Source organism: Schistocerca gregaria, chromosome 11 (genome assembly GCF_023897955.1).
Source record: "Schistocerca gregaria isolate iqSchGreg1 chromosome 11, iqSchGreg1.2, whole genome shotgun sequence".
Classification (NCBI taxonomy): domain Eukaryota; kingdom Metazoa; phylum Arthropoda; class Insecta; order Orthoptera; family Acrididae; genus Schistocerca; species Schistocerca gregaria.
Genome location: NC_064930.1, coordinates 148,017,109 through 148,038,820, shown reverse-complemented (window position 1 = coordinate 148,038,820; position 21,712 = coordinate 148,017,109). Strand labels below are relative to the sequence as shown.

General features: G+C 38.8%; 1 protein-coding gene across 3 annotated transcripts in view; it reads right to left on the bottom strand.

Annotated features, from left to right (window-relative positions):
- Window positions 1-20,959, bottom strand: part of LOC126294984 (zinc finger MYND domain-containing protein 11-like) — a 212,027-nt gene extending 191,068 nt beyond the window's left edge. The window contains exon 1 of one of the 3 annotated variants that reach the window (XM_049987219.1): window positions 20,412-20,959. The gene's annotated coding sequence lies outside the window, so the exon portion shown is untranslated. Of the gene's footprint in view, window positions 1-17,873; window positions 20,008-20,411 lie in introns of those variants that run through there. The other 2 variants (XM_049987217.1, XM_049987218.1) reach the window with 2 other exon arrangements.
- Window positions 20,960-21,712: the final 753 nt, after the last annotated feature.

Here is a 21,712-nt window from a genome sequence, read left to right as displayed (position 1 = left end):
GGGAAGGGAGATTACGCCGCTGGGTCACCTGCTGCCTCCAATTGAGCACCTGTGATAGTGCTTTCCATGGCGTCTGAGGGACTGGAGAGCTTGAGGTCCTCAGCGGACACCAGAATCTCCACCTCGTCCTCAGACGCAGAGCTTGTAGAAAGAGGTAGGACGGGTGCCACCGCAATGTCATTAGCCTTGGGGACTTTCTTCTTCTTCTGTTTCTCTCGCTGTGCCTTCGGTGGTTCAGGCTTCACGGGCTTCACTGGATCAGTCTCAGGGACGGACGACGACCGTGAGGCCCGACGACCAGGGGCCGGTGGTTGCTTTAGCCACTTGTGGGCGTCCGCTTTTCCACTGGTCGGAACTTGTGAAGGGAGGTCCCCAAGGGACCCCTTCCTGGCGAGAGTAGCCGAAGAAGTCTTACTCTTCTCCGGCTGGGAAGGGGGAGCTGATGTCCCCGATGGAGCAGGAGCAGGAGCAACAGGGTGTGAAGTGCCCCCCTACAACCAAGGGGGCTGTTGGATTCTGACCAATCAGAGAACCAACCGTACGGGACGACACAGGAGTTGGAAGAACCGTTGTCGCAGCAGCGGCGTACGTTGACGTCATTGGCACAGGATGGAGCCTCTCATATTTCCGCATAGCCTCTGAGTAGGTCAGGCGGTCCAGGGTTTTATATTCCATTATCTTCCGTTCTTTCTGGAAGATCCTACAGTCCGGCGAGCAGGGGGAATGGTGTTCTCCGCAGTTAACATAGATGGGAGGCGGAGCAACTTGTAACATTACAGGACATATTGGGACATATTGAAGTATTCGATACTGTAGACTTTTAGGGGATGTCGATACAGATATGCAAAATGTAAAGGGAAACTTTGGTGATGTTTAAATATTGTACTGTGTCAATATTAGGACATTTTGCACAGAAAGAACAAAAATAGAATTAATGTAAATATATATTAGTGTTAGTAACCTATTTTCATTCAATTTTGTAATTATATTTCATTTTGTAAAAGAAGACTCACTGTTTGCTGTAGTTCTGATTAATTGTATAAATTATCAGTTTTGAGCTAAATTATTTCGTATAATATGGACAAGATACTTTTAAAAACTCACCAGCTAAAGAGAAAGTCTGTGAATGATCGTTTAATGCAACTTTCTATGGAGAAATTCTATATTATGATCGCAAAAATACGAAAACTTGTGAAAACTGTTTCATAATCTAATTTCGAAAGACGATTTGTATCAAGAAATATTGCTAAAAAGATTTGTTTGCATTTTGAAACACGATTTAAATCATTTTACATATAGATAGTTGTTCTAAATCACTCAAGAAATATCCAGAATCAAATGTCAAGATATTTCTGGAAACATCGGTACAAATCTGGTGAAGGTTATCCAGAAGCTGGTAGAAAAATGTTATAAAATCTATTTGGAAATTATGCTTGTAAGAATTTATATGTACTGATCCTTTTACTTACTTTAATCTGTACTAAAATTCTGTAATGTCTAATTTAGTTTTAAGTCGTGAATTGCTATCGTATTGTAAACAAAACATTGTCAAAGACTCTCATTGTTTGGAAAGATATTAATACACCTAAGAGTTGTCAGTGGCCAGTTCAGTTGGGATATGCAGTGCGGTTAGCTCGGAGAGTCAGTTGTGAGTCTGTGAAGTCTGTCAGTTCTGTTTGTAAATAAACGTCTGTAATGAAGAATTACTTGTTGTCGTCAATATGAACTCAATACCTTTTGCACGAAGCAGACACCTCCTAATGCAACGTTTTAATTTGGTGTTGAGGAGCTGAAATGTTATAATTTGGTGCAGAAAGTCCTGGGACGTTATAATTTGGTTGAGGAAGCTGGGATGTTATAATTTGGTGGAGGAGCTGGGATGTTATAACATGGAGTATTGGGATGCGAAGGACGTCCACAATCTCGACATGTGATGCTGGAAGTACAGCGAGATGACATGTGCCCAAACTTCCAGCATTTAAAACAGCGCATCGGAGGAGGGATATAAGGCTTCACATCACAGCGGTAAACCATCACCTTGACCTTTTTGGGTAAAACATCACTTTCGAAGGCCAAGATGAAGGCACCGGTGGCTACCTGATTATCCCTCGGACCCCGATGGATGTGCCAGACAAAGTGAACACCCCGTCGTTCTAGATTGGCACGTAGTTCATCGTCGGACTGCAGTATAAGATCCCTGTGGAATATAATGCCCTGGACCATGTTTAGACTTTTATGGGGAGTGATGGTGACAGAAACATCCCCCAACTTCTCACAAGTGAGCAACTTCCATGACTGGGCAGAGGATGCTGTTTTGATGAGAACCGACCCAGAGCGCATTTTGGACAAGCCCTCCACGTCCCCGAACTTGACCTCTAAATGCTCCACAAAAAACTGGGGCTTGGTCGACATAAATGATTCCCCATCAACTCGTGTACACACGAGGTACCGGGGTGAATAATCTCCACTGCCTTCTTTAGCCATACGTCCCTCCCATGGAGTGGCAGGGAAACGATCTCTGATCAAATTTCTTCCCGTTGAGGTTAGACCTCGATCGCTTAGAGACTGCTGGTGGAGGCCCACCAGCAAGAGATGATGTACCACGCTTCATTGCGGGTCAACCGCCCTGATGCCATCCACTCCGACCAGGGGCTCTCCCCACAGGCGCCACCAAGCCACAGCAAAGACCACCTGGCAGGATGGCCTTTGCCGGGAGTCCTGATACCCCAGAGGGATAGGCATCTACTCCTCGGCATATGTAGGGAGGTAGCAGCTCAGGCATCAGCAGTTCAATCCCTGTGTAGTCACGGGGATACCACCAAGAGGGTACACGACCCCACCACAACGGACTGGCTACCGTGCTGGATGGCGGGTGTCGAATATCCATGTATATCACGATAGCGAAGATGGAAGTGCACAATGGAGGTAATGTATGCTACCCGGAACACACTGCAGCAGATGTGGCCGGAAGCTCGATGGAAGTCCAACTCCATGACAATATAGGGTGGGCCAGATATTAGGGCAAGATGGACATACAATACATCACGTAAGGCGTCCTTCCCCAAATGGTACGCACTAACAGAAAATTTTGAAAGATAGTGGTCAAACCCCTTAGGGGACCATCACATTAAGGCCGAAACGTTTGAGACTCCTTTTAGTCGCCTCTTACGACAGGCAGGAATACCACGGATCTATTCTTACCCCCGAACCAGCAGGGGGGGACACATTGTCAGATGAACCACTCGCAGAAGTGTACCTGTGGAAGCCAATCAGCTGCTGATAGTGCCTGCACACACTGTACACGGTACGGAAACAACTGGTTCTCCTGTAGCACTCTCCATACAGTGACGTGGCCAACGTTACCTTATACAGCAGCAACTTCTCTGACGCTGACATTAGGGTTATCGTCAACTGCACGAAGAATTGCCTCGTCCATTGCAGGTGTCCTCGTCGTCCTAGGTCTTCCCAGTCACGAGTCACAGGCTGGAACGTTCCGTGCTACCTAAGACGTCGATCAATTGCTTCGAACGTCTTCCTGTCGGGACACCTTCATTCTGGAAATCTGTCTCGATACAAACGTACCGCGCCACGGCTATTGCCCCGTGCTAATCCGTACATCAAATAGGCATCTGCCAACTCCGCATTTGTAAACATTGCACTAACTGCAAAACCACGTTCGTGACGAACACTAACCTGTTGATCCTACATACTGATGTGCTCGATGCCAGTACTGTAGAGCATGTCAACACAAGCACCAAAGTGAACATTACCTTCCTTCAATTGAGCCAATTGACGGTGATCGAGGAAGTACAGTACACACTGACGAAACTAAAACGAGCTCTAACATGGAAATTAAGCGTTTTCGGACACATGTCCACATAACATCTTTTCTTTATTTGTGTGTGAGGAATGTTTCCCTAAAGTTTGGCCGTACCTTTTGTAACACCCTGTATATATGATTATGGACAAAAAGAAGTCACGTGGACCACCACTTCTAAAAATTATCTGAATAAAAAATTTGGTACATGAAACCCCTGAGCGCAAGGTATTACCTTGAAATTCACAGAAACTAAAAATGCAATAGAAAGTCTCCAGACACATTAATGTGAAGAATAATAAGTCTCAAGCTAGGGAAACAGATAAAGCAGCTCACAAATTAATTTTAAAAAGTGCATATGACGACTGGATGACTATTCATATCGTGAAAACTTTGTAGCACAACTGAGGAGCCTGGCAAGTGTGCTGAAATAATAATGTGAGCCAGGCTAAACAACAAGAAGTCTTAGCTACTGGTAAGACTATACTTTGCTACCCGATATCACAGAAACGAACCTGTGGAACATCACATCTTCTCAATATGTGCTGAGGTACTACATGTCATGCTTATCATTTAGACGGCTTTCTTGCTTCGCTGACTTAGGTAACAACCCTCCGCAGTCAGATGGCTCTGAATTATAGTGTGTAATATGGTGGTGTGTAATGTAAGACACTGCGTCAGCGTGTGTGAAACAGTGCGCTGTAATCAAGTTACTAATCACAGAAAACGTGGCTCTAATTGAAAGCCACAGAAGAGTGATAGCTGTGTATGATGAGATGATTGTATCGACACCAGTAATGCGCAAAATCGGGTTGTTTGTGCTCGTAATGAAGGAAACTGTGATGCTGATCTCAACTTGTTCCCATTTGATTTTCATCTGTTCCCAAAACTTCAACAACGCCTTTGAGGATTGCACTGTGATAGCAATTACGTGCTGCAAGCAGAGGTGAGGTCGTAAGTGTGTCAACGTAATCCAACATCCTGCAATGATAATATCAACTGTTCTTTCGTGGGGAGAAATGTGTTTATCCCCATGATGAAAATGTTGACAAATAAATATGTAGAAATGAAGAATAAAGATTTAGGACGTTAGAGAGGAGGCTATACTTCAGCACCCTCTTATTTCCATCTGCCTGATGACACACACTGAAAAATGACAATGACTTCTGCAGTTTTGTAATTGCTTCAGATTCTTCATCGCTACAGTGACCTACAATAAACTTGCTAAAAGGGGAAAAAGTAAGTTTGTTTTGCAGCAAACAGTGTTCGACATATAGGCAACTATAATTTCTCTCTCTCTCTCTCTCTCTCTCTCTCTCTCTCTCTCTCTCTCTCTCTCTCTCTCTCTCTCTCTCTCTCAGCAGTGTCTTCCCACATACTGCTAACCAGTTTTGAGAAACTTTTTTTTAATAATAGGTACTATTACTGTACCAAAAATGTTACAATTATGCAGTCACAAATCCATCTACTACAGAACGTGAACAAACTGTCTCCTTTTTCCATAACTGCAATACTACTGAATTGTGGAGATAAAAAATCTCCTGTGTTGTTTTATAGCAAAACAAAGAGGTTGCCGAGTTGTAAAATATTATTTATTTGACAAATTCAAAATATTAGGTTAGAAATCAGTGTCATCATGGAAGAATGAATGCCTATAAAAGCAACTGTCTGCAGCTAATTCATTGTAAATACCTTCAGTTTCGTTGCAGTGTTCCAATACATCCACAATGGAGAATAATTATTTAGTAATGTTAAAAGGAGAAAGGACAGAAAAATATAATACAGCAATGAGACAGGCAGTCCCCGTCACCGTGAAACTAGGAGTAAGTTTGTAATTTTTGGCCACAGCAGATCATCAATGTATTTGAAATTTCACGTGTTGATATCCACAAACACTATTAGCAAGCATTTTTTTTTTTTTTCAATATATCTCCGCAAATACATTTGATGACTGGTCATATACACACAGGTTTTTCTATATCACTAAATAAATTAAGCCATCATTTCTTAGCTCATTTTAAAAAGTTTAAAAGTCAAATCATCTAACTGTTGTTACCCTGTGAATCAAGTGTGTTACCCCCTATCGCTGTAATTATTTTATTATTTGTCTACCGTGGTAATGACTTAGGTTGTCACCCCCAGTGGAGATTGCTATCCAAAAAGATGTAGCGGAAGTCCACCTTAAAACTTCACTTCTGCATATTTCTACAATTTTTTTAATAATTTTAATCATTTTACAATTATGATTGCATGTTGTCATACATTAGAAAATATTGTCATACAGCAATTTACCGTACAACAGTCTGTGGAAGTTGCATCAAGTTGTACAGCAGCTTGTACATAGGTGCATTTGTGCAACCGAACATGATAAGAATAATTATTAGCTTCTGTTGTAGTAAGTATTTTACAATAACTTAAGAGAAAAGTGTTAAGGATTCTTTTATTGACACGTAACAGGAATTGTGCTGTAGTTAAAATACATGAATAATGTTAAGAAGTACACGAACACACTAGCGACGCCTGTCAGTGCCAATTACCAATTTTCCAGCCAGTATGGGCCGCCACCCGCCCGCCTAGCAGTGCCCTGGCTGGAATGAAGTACACAGTAGTGTACGGTACAGGTCACGAGCATGTGGCAAATTACTCTGTACAATGTGGTTTCAGCCTCAACTTGCCGATGCATTGTCCATCTCGTCCACACGTACCTGGCAATGTTTTAGGAAAGAGTACTTGTACAGCTGGCATAGGACACGTGCAATAACATTCTATCGACATATTTTGTAACACAGTTTTACTATTATGATGCACCAGCTATTATACTTAATTTTATCACTGCATAATTTAACACAATATGAACGCATTCACAGATCTGGACACGGTAACTACATTTACCGAAACTAGTAATCGACAAAGGTTGTTTACAAACCATCTCGGCTCAGAAGTCCACCTTCTCAGAAGTAATTAATACAGATCGCCCTTACCAGATGACACGAGTAAGCTATTTAGAAGTCCGAATCGCTCTAACGTAACACATATTGGCTGCTCTACAAGGAAGCCGAACCGAAAAAACAGAATTACCAACATCACAGGCAGGATACAATGTGAAAGTCTCCCTCTCCGTCCCACTAATTTCTTCCGTACATCAATTGTGCACCGGATCCAGTCTGTGGCCAGTTGATTGGTGCCCACGCCCTAGTGTGTAGCATTCAAGTTTGAAGGTTATAGGTAGGCAAGACATTGCAGCTACAGCCTTAGGAGTATAGAACGTGTATGGTAATATTTCAGTGTCAACAAGGTTTTGAGAAAGAGAGCACCTGCACTCACCCTTCTTGAACTTCATGAATTTTTATGCTGACAGACAGCAAAGAGTCTCATTAATTAAAGGTAAACAGTTATCTTATACAGCACAGTCTGCCGTGGCTAAGCCACAACGAGTTTTCATTACACATATTTCATTCTCCAGATGTAGCATATAAATACAGTCCAAAATTAAAGACATTACTGCAAACACATGCTCACCAGTCTTAATAATAAAATATTGGGGAAAACAATATAAAAAAAAAAACAGAGCTGCACTTGTCTTCCAAACTTGGTTAGTGTTTGGACAAACTCTCACAGCTCTTTCAGGCAGCTATTTATGTAAACTGGCACGATTACATCATTGCAAAACATTTATTCCTTTCTGGAGTACTCGTTGGAATTTGAAAAACCAGCAGCACAAAAAATAATCTGCACTAGTCATGACAATCAATTTGGCAGGAAAAGTAGCAAATAATGTGATCACACAAAAAAGTTCGACTACGTAGGTAGCAGCGCAAACGATATTTGAATTAATAGCTATTCGATGGTGTCTAGACATTTCCCAGTTCTTTGAGGCTTGTGTTAATAACAGTTATGTCAAGCTACAGTAGATGTAGTAAAGATAGCAAAGAAATTTCCGATTCTCTGTATGCTTAGACATTATAATAAAGTCATCTGCTCTGAAATTGGAAAGAACTGTAAGTTTGTAACATAAAGAAGCACTGATGAGAGTGTCAACAAATCATTTTCTCAGAGAAAAACTATTTATTTACAACATAAATAGACCATCCTAGTTGACACAACTGTACAAAAACTACTTTCCTGGTGACAAAAATTGTGTTCACGTGTAATTGCACATGCGTGACACTGAACCCCAGTCACAGACATTCCGTGAAGTGGACACACATTGGTATCGAGCAATACCCAATCGTGGAAAGAGGAAACAACAGCAAAAAACGAATGAAACTTGATTAGAAATGAATAAGAAACGCTTGCACTCTGTGTTTGTAGACTGACTGTAGGTGACAATTCCAAAATAAGATCATACATATATTAGACACATCATTTTCTTGGGAAGAAAGTACAATAAATAGTGTCAGATTAACACCATACATAACAACTGACATACTTCACTTTTATACCATCATATTCTTAAAAGGCAAGTAGAACGAAAAATGCATGTGACTATCTGCAGATGTTATACCAAAAGTAAAGAGTCTGCATTGATAGATGGGCAGAAATACATCAGTTATTTCGTTTTTAAGGTGGGGGAGGGAGTATACAGCAAGTTTGGTTTCACGACTTTCATCACTTAGTATTTTTCGACAGCTTTTTATGTTTCTGTGGCAAATCCAGCTTCCACCGAAAATCTTACTTCTTCACACATTAATAATAGGGTCCTCGCACCAAGTGAGCTCTCAGTTTCTTAAGGAACCTAAAAATGACCTGTATCCTGCTTTTATCCTGCTATTTCTATAATTTCTGACTCGATATTTGTACGGCTCTTCCCAACATTAGATAACTGTATCATCTGCAGAGTGCCTACAGGTCACTAATATATAACGCGTACAGCCAGGGTCACAACACTTCCGTTCAACACCTATAAAGCCACTTCTACATCTTTCATTAACTCACCATCCAAGACAACATGATGCACCCTCACTACCAAGAAATTCTCAATACGGTCACACATTTTGTTTGTCTACTGATGTAATCGTAGTTTTGGTAACAATAACTAGTGAAATACAAAGTTTTACACTTTTCGGAAGTCAAGAATTACTTCAGTTAACAGGCTGCCTCAGATCCACAGGTCTCAGAACGTCCTGCGATGAGAGTGCGAATCGCGTTTTGAATGCACATTTTTCTCGGAATCCGTGCTCATTACCGTACTGGTGGTCTTTCAGTTGAAGGTACCTTACTACATTGGAGCTTGCACTCCACTATCGTGTCATATAAAACACGTGTGAATGGCTTACCATGCCTATGAATACTGCACATATTTCAATATCTTACATACACTCTGAATCATACTACATATAACAAAATAAAAATGAGGAGCGAAGGTAAACTCAACTGGTTTCTGACCACCGCTATATGAAAATCTGAATTTCCAGTAAATCTTATATAAGCTAGGAAATGAAACGTCAATTTACTGTCAAAAATGTTTTGTCAAGGAACAATGAGCCGTTTGTAACATCCATCACACGTTACACTAACAGTGACATAATTAACTGTATGCCAAATAGATACTTCAGAAGTACTTCAAGAATGAAGACGCAACAAAACACAACACACTACGTTGAATGTTACAGAATTTAGCTTTTAAAATTATACTGAGGGGCTTCTGAAATTACCACATTCTAGTGCTTTCACCGAAAGAGTAACTGCCAACTACAGGAACAGTAAATCAGTAATTTAATTCATTCTCCTATTCACCAATGCCATGAAGTCTAGTACTGTGGAGTCACAAGATTCACAACTCCTTTATTTCTGTCACAATTCACTGTCAAGAATGTGTTTCAGTTTAAGAATAATAAGAATAACAGGGGTATTCACACTGGGAAGATTAATGTCAGTTCTAGCGCCCTACCCTCCACTGCAAGTAGCTTTTGCTCACAAAAGGGGGACGTAGGCAGCTTTTAAAATCTATTTCGGGAAATGAGATTTAAGGCACAAAACGTATGTAATTAAATGTGATTTAAGTTACTTGTGTTTACAACAACTACTGGAACAAAGGTACACCATTTAATAAAAGTGAGTAAAGAACTATATGTAGTCTAACTTTTACTATTGTGAACAATTTGCTGTACAAACAAGGCAATCCCCAATCGTAACATTTATCAAGTACAAAATGCAGCAAAGCAAATAAATGAATGCACAGCGATAAATCAAGCAAAACCAATTACAAAATGTTGGTATGTCACAAAAGTTACTTATAAATTATAGAGCGCAGCAATCAGCCGTTTTTTTCCAAATTTTATTATGCAAATCCAGATTTTGGCTAGTGCCTAGCCATTATCAATGCTAAAAAAATACAAGAAGTACATGGTCTGGTGAAACAATAAAAAGTTACAACTCGTGGCATAACATAAGTGGCTTATATATATATATTTGATTACAGACCACTATTTTTTTAATCTCGATGGATGTTAGTTCCCTGTTATTCAGGCATCAGTCAACGTTCTTTGAATATTACTGTATAAAGGAGGTCGGCTGTGTGGAGAACATATTGATTGGTTGTATGGCCTCCTCTATATGAACTACGTGTATAACATTTAAAGGAAAGTAAAAAATGTCAAATCTGCATGGGAATTACAGAAAATAACCCATAAGTAAAATTCTTTACTTATGTCCATCTTATTTCACATTTGTTAATATACATAGAAAATCTAAGAAAATTTCCAGGTTCACTCCCTGTGAACCAGTTGTTTTATCCTGTAAACGCATATGTAACATCAGATGGGTAAAACCTATTCTTAAAATTTGTAAGACACAAGGAGGCAACTGTTCGAATTTATCTAATTTTAATGTTTTTATCTTTGTATTCTATTTTTCTTTATTTGAGCACCATGACAGGTATAAAAGAAGAGAGAGTATCGAAATCATCAATTTCAAGCTTGACGGCGATGCCATAGTAACTAAGGCAGACAAAGGGGAAACCAATTGTGATCGTTGCAAAAGACACACTATATTGCTAAATCTCTAAAATTCTTTGAAGATAATAATATTAAGAAAATCGATAAGGATGTAACATCTGAAGCTCAGAAGAAATTGCTTGCTCAGTTAAAAACTTGCAGTGAGATAATATCACCAAAGGGAGGTACAGAGGCTAAAGGTTATGAACCCTCTGGCATAAAACCAGAAATACACCAATAAATGATCAAATGAAATTTGTTCCTTTTGATATAGTCAACTGATAAACATACCTATTGATAAAACTGTGCAGGTCATTCAGCGCAATTTAATGGAACAAAACAAGCTTTCTACGAGGGAAGTAGATTATTCATTGGGCTACTTACCATAATGTTGAAATTTAACTACTTTAAATTTAACGGGGACACTTATTCCTAACAAGACAGCCTCAGTATCGGGAGATCAATTTCTGGAATGCTCACTGATATCTGTATAATTATCTAAAAAAGATTCTTTTCTGAAAATTGTATACTACTTTACGTATGTAGATGACACACTGCTGCTAATACAGGGTAACGATGATGTCATTAACACTATAGTAGATAAATTTAATAACTCAAACCAAACAATTAAATTTACATGTGAGACTGAAATAAATAAATGTATCACTTTTGTAGATCTATCAATTTGGAATGAAAATGGCAGGCACACATTTGGTATCTTTCGCAAAGAGACTAATGGCATTGTGAATTTCACTTCAAACCACCCAGTTCAACATAAAAAGGCATTTTTTAATTTTGTTATCGATTGGTTGTTCAAAAATTCTGTTGCTGATAGATGAACGCGATGATGAATTGGCAACAATAAAGCACACTGCAAAAGCGTATAACTATCCACACGACTTTGTAGGTACTATATATAAGAACACAGCTAATAAATACAAATATAGGATGACGCTTTACAATAATATGACTTTTGAAGAGAATACTAAGTTTGTTAGTTTATCTTACTATGGAAAAATGAGTACAAGGATACCAACTATCTTTAGAAAGTAAAATGTGACTGTCTTTTGGAACCAAAAACAACTTAGGAAGTATTTTGCTACACACTGTAGATGCAAAGAACATATTTTGTGCTTCTCGAATTTATAAAATTGATTGCCCAGAATGTATGGCCTGTTATGTTGGCCAAACAGGAAGGAAGCTGGGAAATACGGAAGTATCCGATCCCGCCCATCTGCTTTGACCCACGAAGTCACAAATATGGCGGAAACGACCATAAACCACAGTTCCAATATGGCACATATAAAGTCGTTACATACACATTATGAGGACGAAAATACATCGAAAAACAAACACACACACGTTCCACAAAAAGCCTAATGACACTAACAGCACAAGTGCGGAAAATGGGGGGTTTTTGGGTGGGGACAAACTAAATACAAACAAATTTAGACACCCACCCCCATACCAAAACCAAGGGGGGAGGGGAAAAAAACCACTGTCACAAAACTCCTCAAATACCACCAAACACATTATCATCTGGAAGTGGACACATCCCTTGACCTATATAGCTCAACAGCAGCTCCAGATACCATAAACTGGGATCAAACACATCCCTTGGCCTGTTATCCTTACGACACCTCCACATACAGCCGTCCCCGGTCCGAGACGCCGGAGTAAGCCTCAATTCTTCACGACTTCATCCAAAAATCTGAATAGTTGAAGAAATTTTATTAGAGACAACAGACTGTCCCCCATCATGGTCGACAACCGAAAACTGTTGACCCTGTCAGCCATATCCATACCTATCAAAAACATACAAAAAGCAATTTACCAAAATTCACACATGACGCCACACTCGCAAACTAAACCAAAAACATCACCTAATACACCACCAGAGAGCACCACCGATCACATCAAAACGACACCTACAAACACACCACTCTCACAAACTAAATTCTGCGCTGTCGTGACGTCACACACCACAACAGCCTTACATCACGGGTCAAAGCAGACAGGTGGGATCAGATGCTTCGGTCGACCCGGAAGCTGCAAATTAAGTTTGGGGACCACGTCACGTTGGGCAGGAAAGATACCACGGAGAAATCAAGTAAAGCTGCTCATTTACTTACAACGAAACATAAGGTACCAACTTTGACATCTAATGTGGGGTTGCTGCATAAATGCGAGAAGAGCAGGTTCCTCGACATCCCTGAAGAGCTGGAGATGATCTGCCATCACAAGAATGCCGACAGCAACCTGATTAACGATCAGGTTGTTATGAAAAATGCCCTGTTCCAGGAATTGTTTGAAAACTTGTTGCTAGGAAACAGGGTAAGGTTTGACTCATGGGGGAACGAAGTAGCTCCTGCTGTCTTGCCAATATGTAGCAGCCATTAGCTTAATACTGTACGAGTATGATGGTTATAAAATTGAAACTGCAGAACTTTCTCCATGGTACGTTAGGTTAGATGCATTTACACTGTTAATAACATTGATTTTATTGTACTTATAAGTAAAATCTGTTGGAAGTGACATAGACTAGTACTCTCTACATCTGTAACAAAGTAGCAAAGTTACACCACGCATTCATCTGGCTGACATTTGGCGCCATCAGTAAATAAGAGGAACAACATACTTGTCATGATGTTTAAATAATAGAAAGATAAAACATTTAAATCAGATAAATTCTAATAGTTGCACATAATATGTGCCTCCTTGTGTTTTATAAATAAATTTAAAAAAAAAGGTTTTACCCATCTGACTTTACATATGTGTTTAAAGAATAAAACAACTAACTCAGAAGGAGTGAACTTGGAAAGCAGTGATAACCTTGGAAAAACCTTTTACATGTGAGAGATTACACAGTCCCAGTACATTCGAGATATTAAAGAGAAAAAGACAAAGTAAATAACTGTCAAGTCACCAAATAGAACACACTATTTTTTTTTGACATGCATAGATTATAGAATATACTTAGTTTTCTCATCACTTTTTCAAATCACCACTGGATATAAAATAAATAATATATGGGAACAACAAAAAGGGCATTTTAGTACTTTCATAAACAGATAAACAGTTCAAGAATCAATAAAGCACAGAACATTTAAATACAGAAGATGGAGCTTTGTTTTGAAAGCCTAATAATTCAACAAGATAAACAACTTCAAACCACTGTAGTGTTACAAAATGTACGCATAAGACACTAAGAATTCATTGTCATTGGACTATAACATTATCCATGACAATGGTTTCAGTCCGTTAAATGCAGTAGTTAAGGCAAACCACAAGACTCTTGGGAAATACGGAAGCGGCCGATGCCGCCCGTCTGCTTCGACCCGTGACGTCACAAATATGGCAGAAATGACCATAAACCACAATTCCAATATGGCGCATATAAAGTCGGTACGTACACATTACGAGGACGAAAATACATCAAAAAACACACACACACACACACACACACACACACACACACACACACACACACACACACACACACACACACACACACTTTCCACAAAAAGCCTAATGACTAACGGGACAAGCACGGGAAATGGGGTGTTTTTGGGTGGGAGCAAACTAAATATAAACAAATTTAGACACCCATCCCCATACAAATCCACACAAAGACGAAAAAACCGACATCACAAAACTCCCCAAATACCACTAAACACAATATCATTTGGAATCTGACACTTCCCTTGACCTATATAGCTCAACAGAAGCTCCCGATCCCATACATTAGGATCGAACATTTCTCTGGGCCTATATAGCTCAAAAACATCTCCCAATACCAATCTCAACATACACAGCCACACTTTGGGATCGAACACTTCCCTTGACCTGCACACTTAATTTTATCTGTCATATCCATTCCTGAACAAAAACAACAACAGATTTATTTTACTAAACTTACCACACGATGTACAGCGAAGAACACTAAATTAACCTTCACACAAAAGCGTTAACTCACTGAAACAAATTCCACTAGAAAAACAGCAGACACACTAACAATTCTGGATAATGAGCAAAAGCAAACTCAGCCCACTACACCACACAAACGAAAACCGTGAACATACCACCAGAGAGCACAACAAACCACAACATGACGACATCTACAAACACGCCACTCTCACAAACCAAACTCCGAGCTGTCATGACCTGTCCAAACAAATAAAAATGATACGCTGATCTTAAAACCTGAATTGTTACTCAGGGCATTAACAATCTGCTTCAAAATGGAAAATCCAGGATGAAATTTAACAATATTATGAAATGGAAAGTTGCTAGTCACTGTATAGCAGAGATGTTCAGTCGCAGATAAGACACAACAAAAAGACTTGTCACAAATAAAGCTTTCTGCCAGTAACGCCTTCATCAAAAACAGACACAACTGGCATCCATTTTTTAACAAAGGCCTTACTGGCCAAAAACTTTATTTGTGACAGTCTTTCTGTTGTCCCTATCTGCAACTCTCCAGCTTCACTACATGGTGAGTAGCAACATTCCGTTTCATAATATATTTTATTAACACCATTTACCTAAATATAAGCTCCACATCATCTTTATCAGTGTGACATGAGTATTTGCAAAATAAAGTTTCATACTATGGTATTTCAATGAATAAGTAACACTGAACATATGAAACAAAAGCATGAATTTTCAATATGAGAGTCACAAATTTGAGTGTCCACAAGTAAAGGAGAAATGGCTGAATCTCCTCGTTTAATACTTGAAAATTTCATGTGGTGATTTTACTTGCTAACTGGTCAAACAAACACTTAAATAGAAACTTGATTCTCCTGCGAGCAGATCTGTTTTCACTGCAGGCAAAATTTTCATGCAAATGTTGTATTAATAATTAGTAACTTCAATTATGTACCTCACAAGCTTGGCCAATATTGGTAAAATCGTGTAATGGACACCCCCTCCTTCCCTGCCACTTTTTATTGTTATGTAATATATATGTACGTAATATTCATCAAAATACTCATTAGAGACTCGTCCACTATCACCAGACTACATTACAGAACAATCTGTGTCCACAAAATTTATTGCAATATACTGAATGAAACACAGCGTTTAACATTTCTTGCAGTCTAACTAGATAACAACTCAAAATGGAGTCAACACCAAGCAAGAAACTAATTCTTGATGAACTTTCAAACACTCCCATTGATTAACATACAGACAGGAATGTTGGGTTATTTTGCTTTATTTTCACTTAATGTCAGCTTATGGAATTATCTTTTGTGCAGTGTAAATTAAGTAAATAAAGTGTTTGCACAGCAGAAGCAATCAGTTAGAATAATGTGTAAAATGTATAATTGTGCATTTTTCAGAGACCTTTTCACAGAACTTTGAATTCATACATATCCCTCGCAATATACGTTAAGCACAATTCGGTAGAACCGATAGTTCAGCACACACAGAAATTTTCCTGTATTTTTCGCTTGAGGTGGTTGTTAGTATTGTCAGGCATCCGAACTGTTCAGTGTAGTGCCTCGTCAGTAAATCTGTCCGCTACACTGAGCGATGTGATATGCATCTGCGCTATATGGTGAGTGGCAAGTTTCCTTTTCATAGTAGTAGGAGGCACTAGAAACAGAGTGATGATGAAGAAATGCATATATCTTATATGTCTTAGGCTCAGGATTCAGAAGCCTTAAACACTTTTGCGAAATTCACTGAGAGTAGCAAATAATAAATACTTCTTAAGTTACGAATCTGCATATCTTATAAAATAATTTTTGTTAAAGAAGAGCGGAATCCAAGAAACAAGTTACCATATCTGCAACATCCCAGAAGGGTTCAGAGGAAAACTTCAGGTAAATCATCAGTGATGAATATCTTTGGTAACACTTTATTAACTAGCTTGTTCTTGGCATTTTTCAACACCAAGGCTCTTATTTTATTTCATGACTGGCAAATAAAAACTTGTTTATTTCGTATATTGAACTTTTCTAAAGCTTTGCCCCTATGAGTGATTTAATAGAATAGTATAGTCTCCAATTTATAATTAAATCTTATTCTAAGAGAAAAGTAATACTTTTAATGTTTTTGATACTGAAATTTCTCATCATATTCAGTATGCAACAGTTATTTGTTTTCCTATGTCAAAGCTATAGGTTCTGCTTACATAACTTTTTTAAACCACAAAAAATAAATCTTGATAATTCAGTACTGACAGATCCGCAAGTGTGCCAGATTACCAAATTTATAACATATCTTACTCCTTAATGGTTTTGGTTGCTGATAAGGAAGATCAGTTTCAACTTAACTGTGATGTAAAAAGTCACAATACATAAATACAATGTTCATGTCGACTTTGCCTCCTTAGCCAGGGTGAACAAGGGAGTTATACACCTGGGTGGAAGATGTTCTATAAACTCCTGTCTAAAAACCAGAAATTGGGAATCCTACCAGTTCACAAGAAAATTAGAAACCTACCTCATTATCTACCCCCCCTCTCTCTCTCTCTCTCTCTCTCTCTCTCTCTCTCTCTCTCTCTCTCTCTCTCTTTTTTTTTTTTTTTTTTACTCAAATTCAGGGATTGAAAAGTTATGTTAGTTTCATGACTAATAGCTGCATTTGTTATAGAGCTGTATGTGCGGTGGCCAGTGAGAGAGAGATCATATGTCAATCTGTAGGATGAGAACAGAATCGCTGGGGAAAGTCTGTAGTGACTAAGAATAATAACAATAGAGAAGAATTCCTGTACTTTACATAATAAAGGCCCAGTTTGGCTGCAATTAAATCTATTATTAGAAAGATGTATGACACATAATAATTTACTACAAAATTAAAGGTTAAATGTAAAATATTTTCTTTGAAAAATACTGTTATAATCATGTAAATGTTAAGCTACTAGTAGCAGGTACAACAGCCATATAATAAAATTGAGTAGGCAGCAATTTGTTTCAAAGTAGGAGTTGTTTACTGATCAACTTGGTGAAATTTAAATGGCATAAATGTGAAAAACATTAAGCAGTATAGTGTTAGAGTATTGTTAATACAGCACACACATTAAGCTTCTACGATTCTGTCTTCTGTTAGTTAATACCTTCCCACATACTCATTTCACATGCCTAAACATTCATCTTCTCAATGGGACCTACAGAACACTTTCAGTTACTTCATTAATTTCACACTGACATTTGTTAACTCTCAGCCAAATAATCTCCCTCATCCAAACACACAGACTTAAGGCTATACTGCTTCACCAGGCTATGCTACACATCAGTATCACCGCCGCCGTAAGTTTCGCAAGTGGGATGGTGGCAGTATTGTCCACTACCCCACACTCACCACAATGTTTACTCATGCTGTTGCTATTTGTACAGTAAAATATAAATATAAACAAAAAACAAAGGATTCAGAATAAAGAGAACCAGAAACAATATGAGAAAAACTAATTTTTTAATCATTTTGCTGTAAGATGAACATGGAAAATAAATCACACAGACTAAAATTGCAGTGCACTGTCAACAACATTTGCATCAGTCTCCTCCCAGTTAAATCATCAATGAACAGGCTAGTACCTTAGGACAGGCAAACAACAGTCCTACAATAAGTAGGTACGCTTGCTGACTCAACACAGCCCCGTTTTTTACTAGCAGTAGGAATGACTACCTGTTAAGTACCACATAAAGAAAACTAATTTTTCAATGAACCAACAATCTTGCTAGAAAAACTGATGCCTTATACGCACAAAACGAAACTTTCTATAAAACAACTACCTATGACACATGCAGCATCAACTCTATTGTTTCATTATCGTAAAAAATGTACCCATTACACTTTTGGAGACTACCCACTGTTTAATTCTGACCTCCAATGGATGAAATTAAAATATTATGTATAAACAACACAGCCATTAACAAATAGGTCCCACACTGGAAATACTCTGATCAAATTTACGTAATAAAAACACAGTTACAAGTACAATTGTAAAATGTAAACTTTCACGGCCGGAATTGTCATGATTAATAAAATTCTTTTCCGGGCTATTATGCCGGGGTCTGATGGATTTCGCATTGTAAACCAACGTTTCGTCCCCATCTGCGGAGGACATCTTCAAGGGGGTTCGTGGCTTCTGTTAACCTCCGAAACACACACTGTCTCACTACTGACTGCAGCAAATTTTTGTTTTCGCGTGCTCCGCAGATGGGGACGAAACGTTGGTTTACAATGCGAAATCCATCAGACCACGGCATAATAGCCCGGAAAAGAATTTTATTAATCAGTTACAAGTACAACCTCAAGAATGAGGTAGTGAGGAGAAAGAAAAATACAACAGAAAATTATACTAAACGAACTAATATAGTCAACTAAACTGGAAACGCTGGGCAAAATTTGAGTCTTGTCGGCAGCATTAGGACGTATGTACAAGGCTATCCACTGCATGTATAAGACATTGCAAGAACTTCGCATAAACTAACCCCAGGAACGGCTGAAATTGGCCACAAAAGACAAGGACGTACGATATGGAAATACCGGTTACCAGCTGGTATTTAAAAAAAGTGTTGGCACCTATTACACTAGCTGTGCTTCTGACGACCTACTTCTGTGTAGTTTCCTGTCGTGAAGCATCATCACTTTATCTATCGATGGATTACTTATGACGTCTTGAACAGGTCTACATACGACGCAACGTAAAGTAATTATCGTTCATTCGTTAAGACATGCACTCTAGTGCAAATTTCACCCTATATTGCAACCATTGTTTACACAAACAATTACTGGAAGTATAGTAAGTGCTCTAAAGCGTTTTGTAACGTGGCACTTTTTCCTTGCAAGCACACTGCTTAACGTCTGATCATAACCGCAACTGCAGCTACGAAAGCATTACATTCCATACACACAGTGTGTGAATGTCAGTAGACGACAAGGCAGAGTTTTATGCGGTACTGACAAAATGGCATCATTTTAAGGCATAGGCTACTACGTAACGAGAAAATTACGGAACACCTTAGATGCCCACTTTGTTTTCACATAAGAAAATGCGTTCTGTAAGATATAATTACGAATGTAAATGAAGAACTGGGCAGTTTATTTGTAGAACGCATGTATTCCTCAAACTGAAATGTTGTTTTGATGCAGGCCTTTGGCGTTTCAAGATATGCCATAAAGTTCAACAGGTTACCGCTGCTGACCTAAGTTCGGACTTAATAACACTCCTATACAATCTAAAATACACCAAAATTCCACAACAGTGATAAATGCAACGGTAATAAGTCATATCGGCAAGGAAATACAAATAATAATAATAATAATAATAATAATAATAATAATAATAAAGGAATGTGGTACGTGTATAACACAGTGCGCACCAGTGCCCCGTATTCTCATATTTGAACGACGGAATTGGGTATTTCCCTATTTTATTTTTTATGTTGCACAATTATCTAACCCTGCAACTACATAAAACTTAAAGGCAACAAGTGATTCATTTTCCTGCACAGTGTTAGTATAAATATTACCCAGTCAACGTTACGTCAAATTAGAAAACGATTACAATTAAAGAACAAATACTTGCGTAGATTGAAAATGATGTAATCGGCTCAAAAACTAACAAATCAACACATAATCTACAATTCCAGTAACACACTACAGCCAAACGCATTCCTTTGTGGACAAGGACCTTCCCGACTCACCCTGTGAAATTCTCCGCTGCTCCTGTATTTTCGTCACTTTGCTGTGTTACAACTGTACAGATTCATCAGAAACGAAAGATGCACACTTTCCACTAAGAAAAATACCCACTCCGGCGACAAAATGTCAGTCAGTACTTCACATTACGAGAAAATGGATGACAAGACGCATCCAAATATCATCCTTATGAAGATACCACGCACTGCACTTTGATTACAAGTGCACATAGCTCGTAGCCACTCAAGTTGATGGACGCTGTGAATAAATGCGGGAAGACTACCCAATCAATGCACACGGCGGCCATCTTGATGGCGTCGCGCGGGATGCTAGAGACAAACGACTACCAGATCAGCGTCAAATAAATAACACCACAGTTTTACCGAAGTTCTTGTAACACTCCAACTACAAATACTTGTGTATGTGATAACGCATTGTTTTCCACTACCAAATACTTAGCAACTTCAAGATTAACTTCGCTAAGACAGAAAAACTTCTTTCCACAAAGCTTGTCGACCGCCTCCGACGACGAACAAAAACGTTCTATTTTTCCATTGGTCATACCCCCACCACGACCACACCTCGCCGACCACCAAGAAAAGTCAGGAAGTGTATGTGTCAAGTAAATTAATTTTAAAGGGCGAAACGTTGTTTCCAATAACACCAAAATTCCAATAGATGGATTTAAATTAACACTCCCTGTGAATTAAATTCCAACTGGTGCCGTGAATACTTCCTCTCCTTCTAAAATATGTGACGTTCGCATACATTTAGCTGCTGAGACATCGACTGACACGTATTGATTTCATATATTTAGACGAAAATAGAGTAATGGCTCGGCTGAGGCCGTAGGTTTCATAACGCGAATATTTTACTGTATGTCTAGCTGTAAAAGTGTTCCGTAAGTAGCGCCTAGCAGCTGTTTTCTGTTAGTTCTGTATCGCAAAACAGCAGACGACAAAGCAAATAATTACGGTAGGCTAAAATGCAAGACTTGCAAGAGACGGGTTGCAGCACGGCCACGCACTATTTCAATACGTCAGGAGTAACTGTTTACGTCGTATAACACTGACGCAGTTAGACAGTTCGCTCAGTTTGCAAAATTCGGTAAGGTGATTCAGAATACTCATTGCGATATGCTGAGTGTAATATGGAATAAACTGGAGCAGTGTTGAAATATTCAAAGTAACATGTCATCGATACAAAACTTTTTCGTAAATTGTTGACTGTACTGTGAAAATCACTACAGCTAACTTCTTCGGCTTAATTAGGATGTGAACTAAACAGCTGATATCAAAGAGCATAA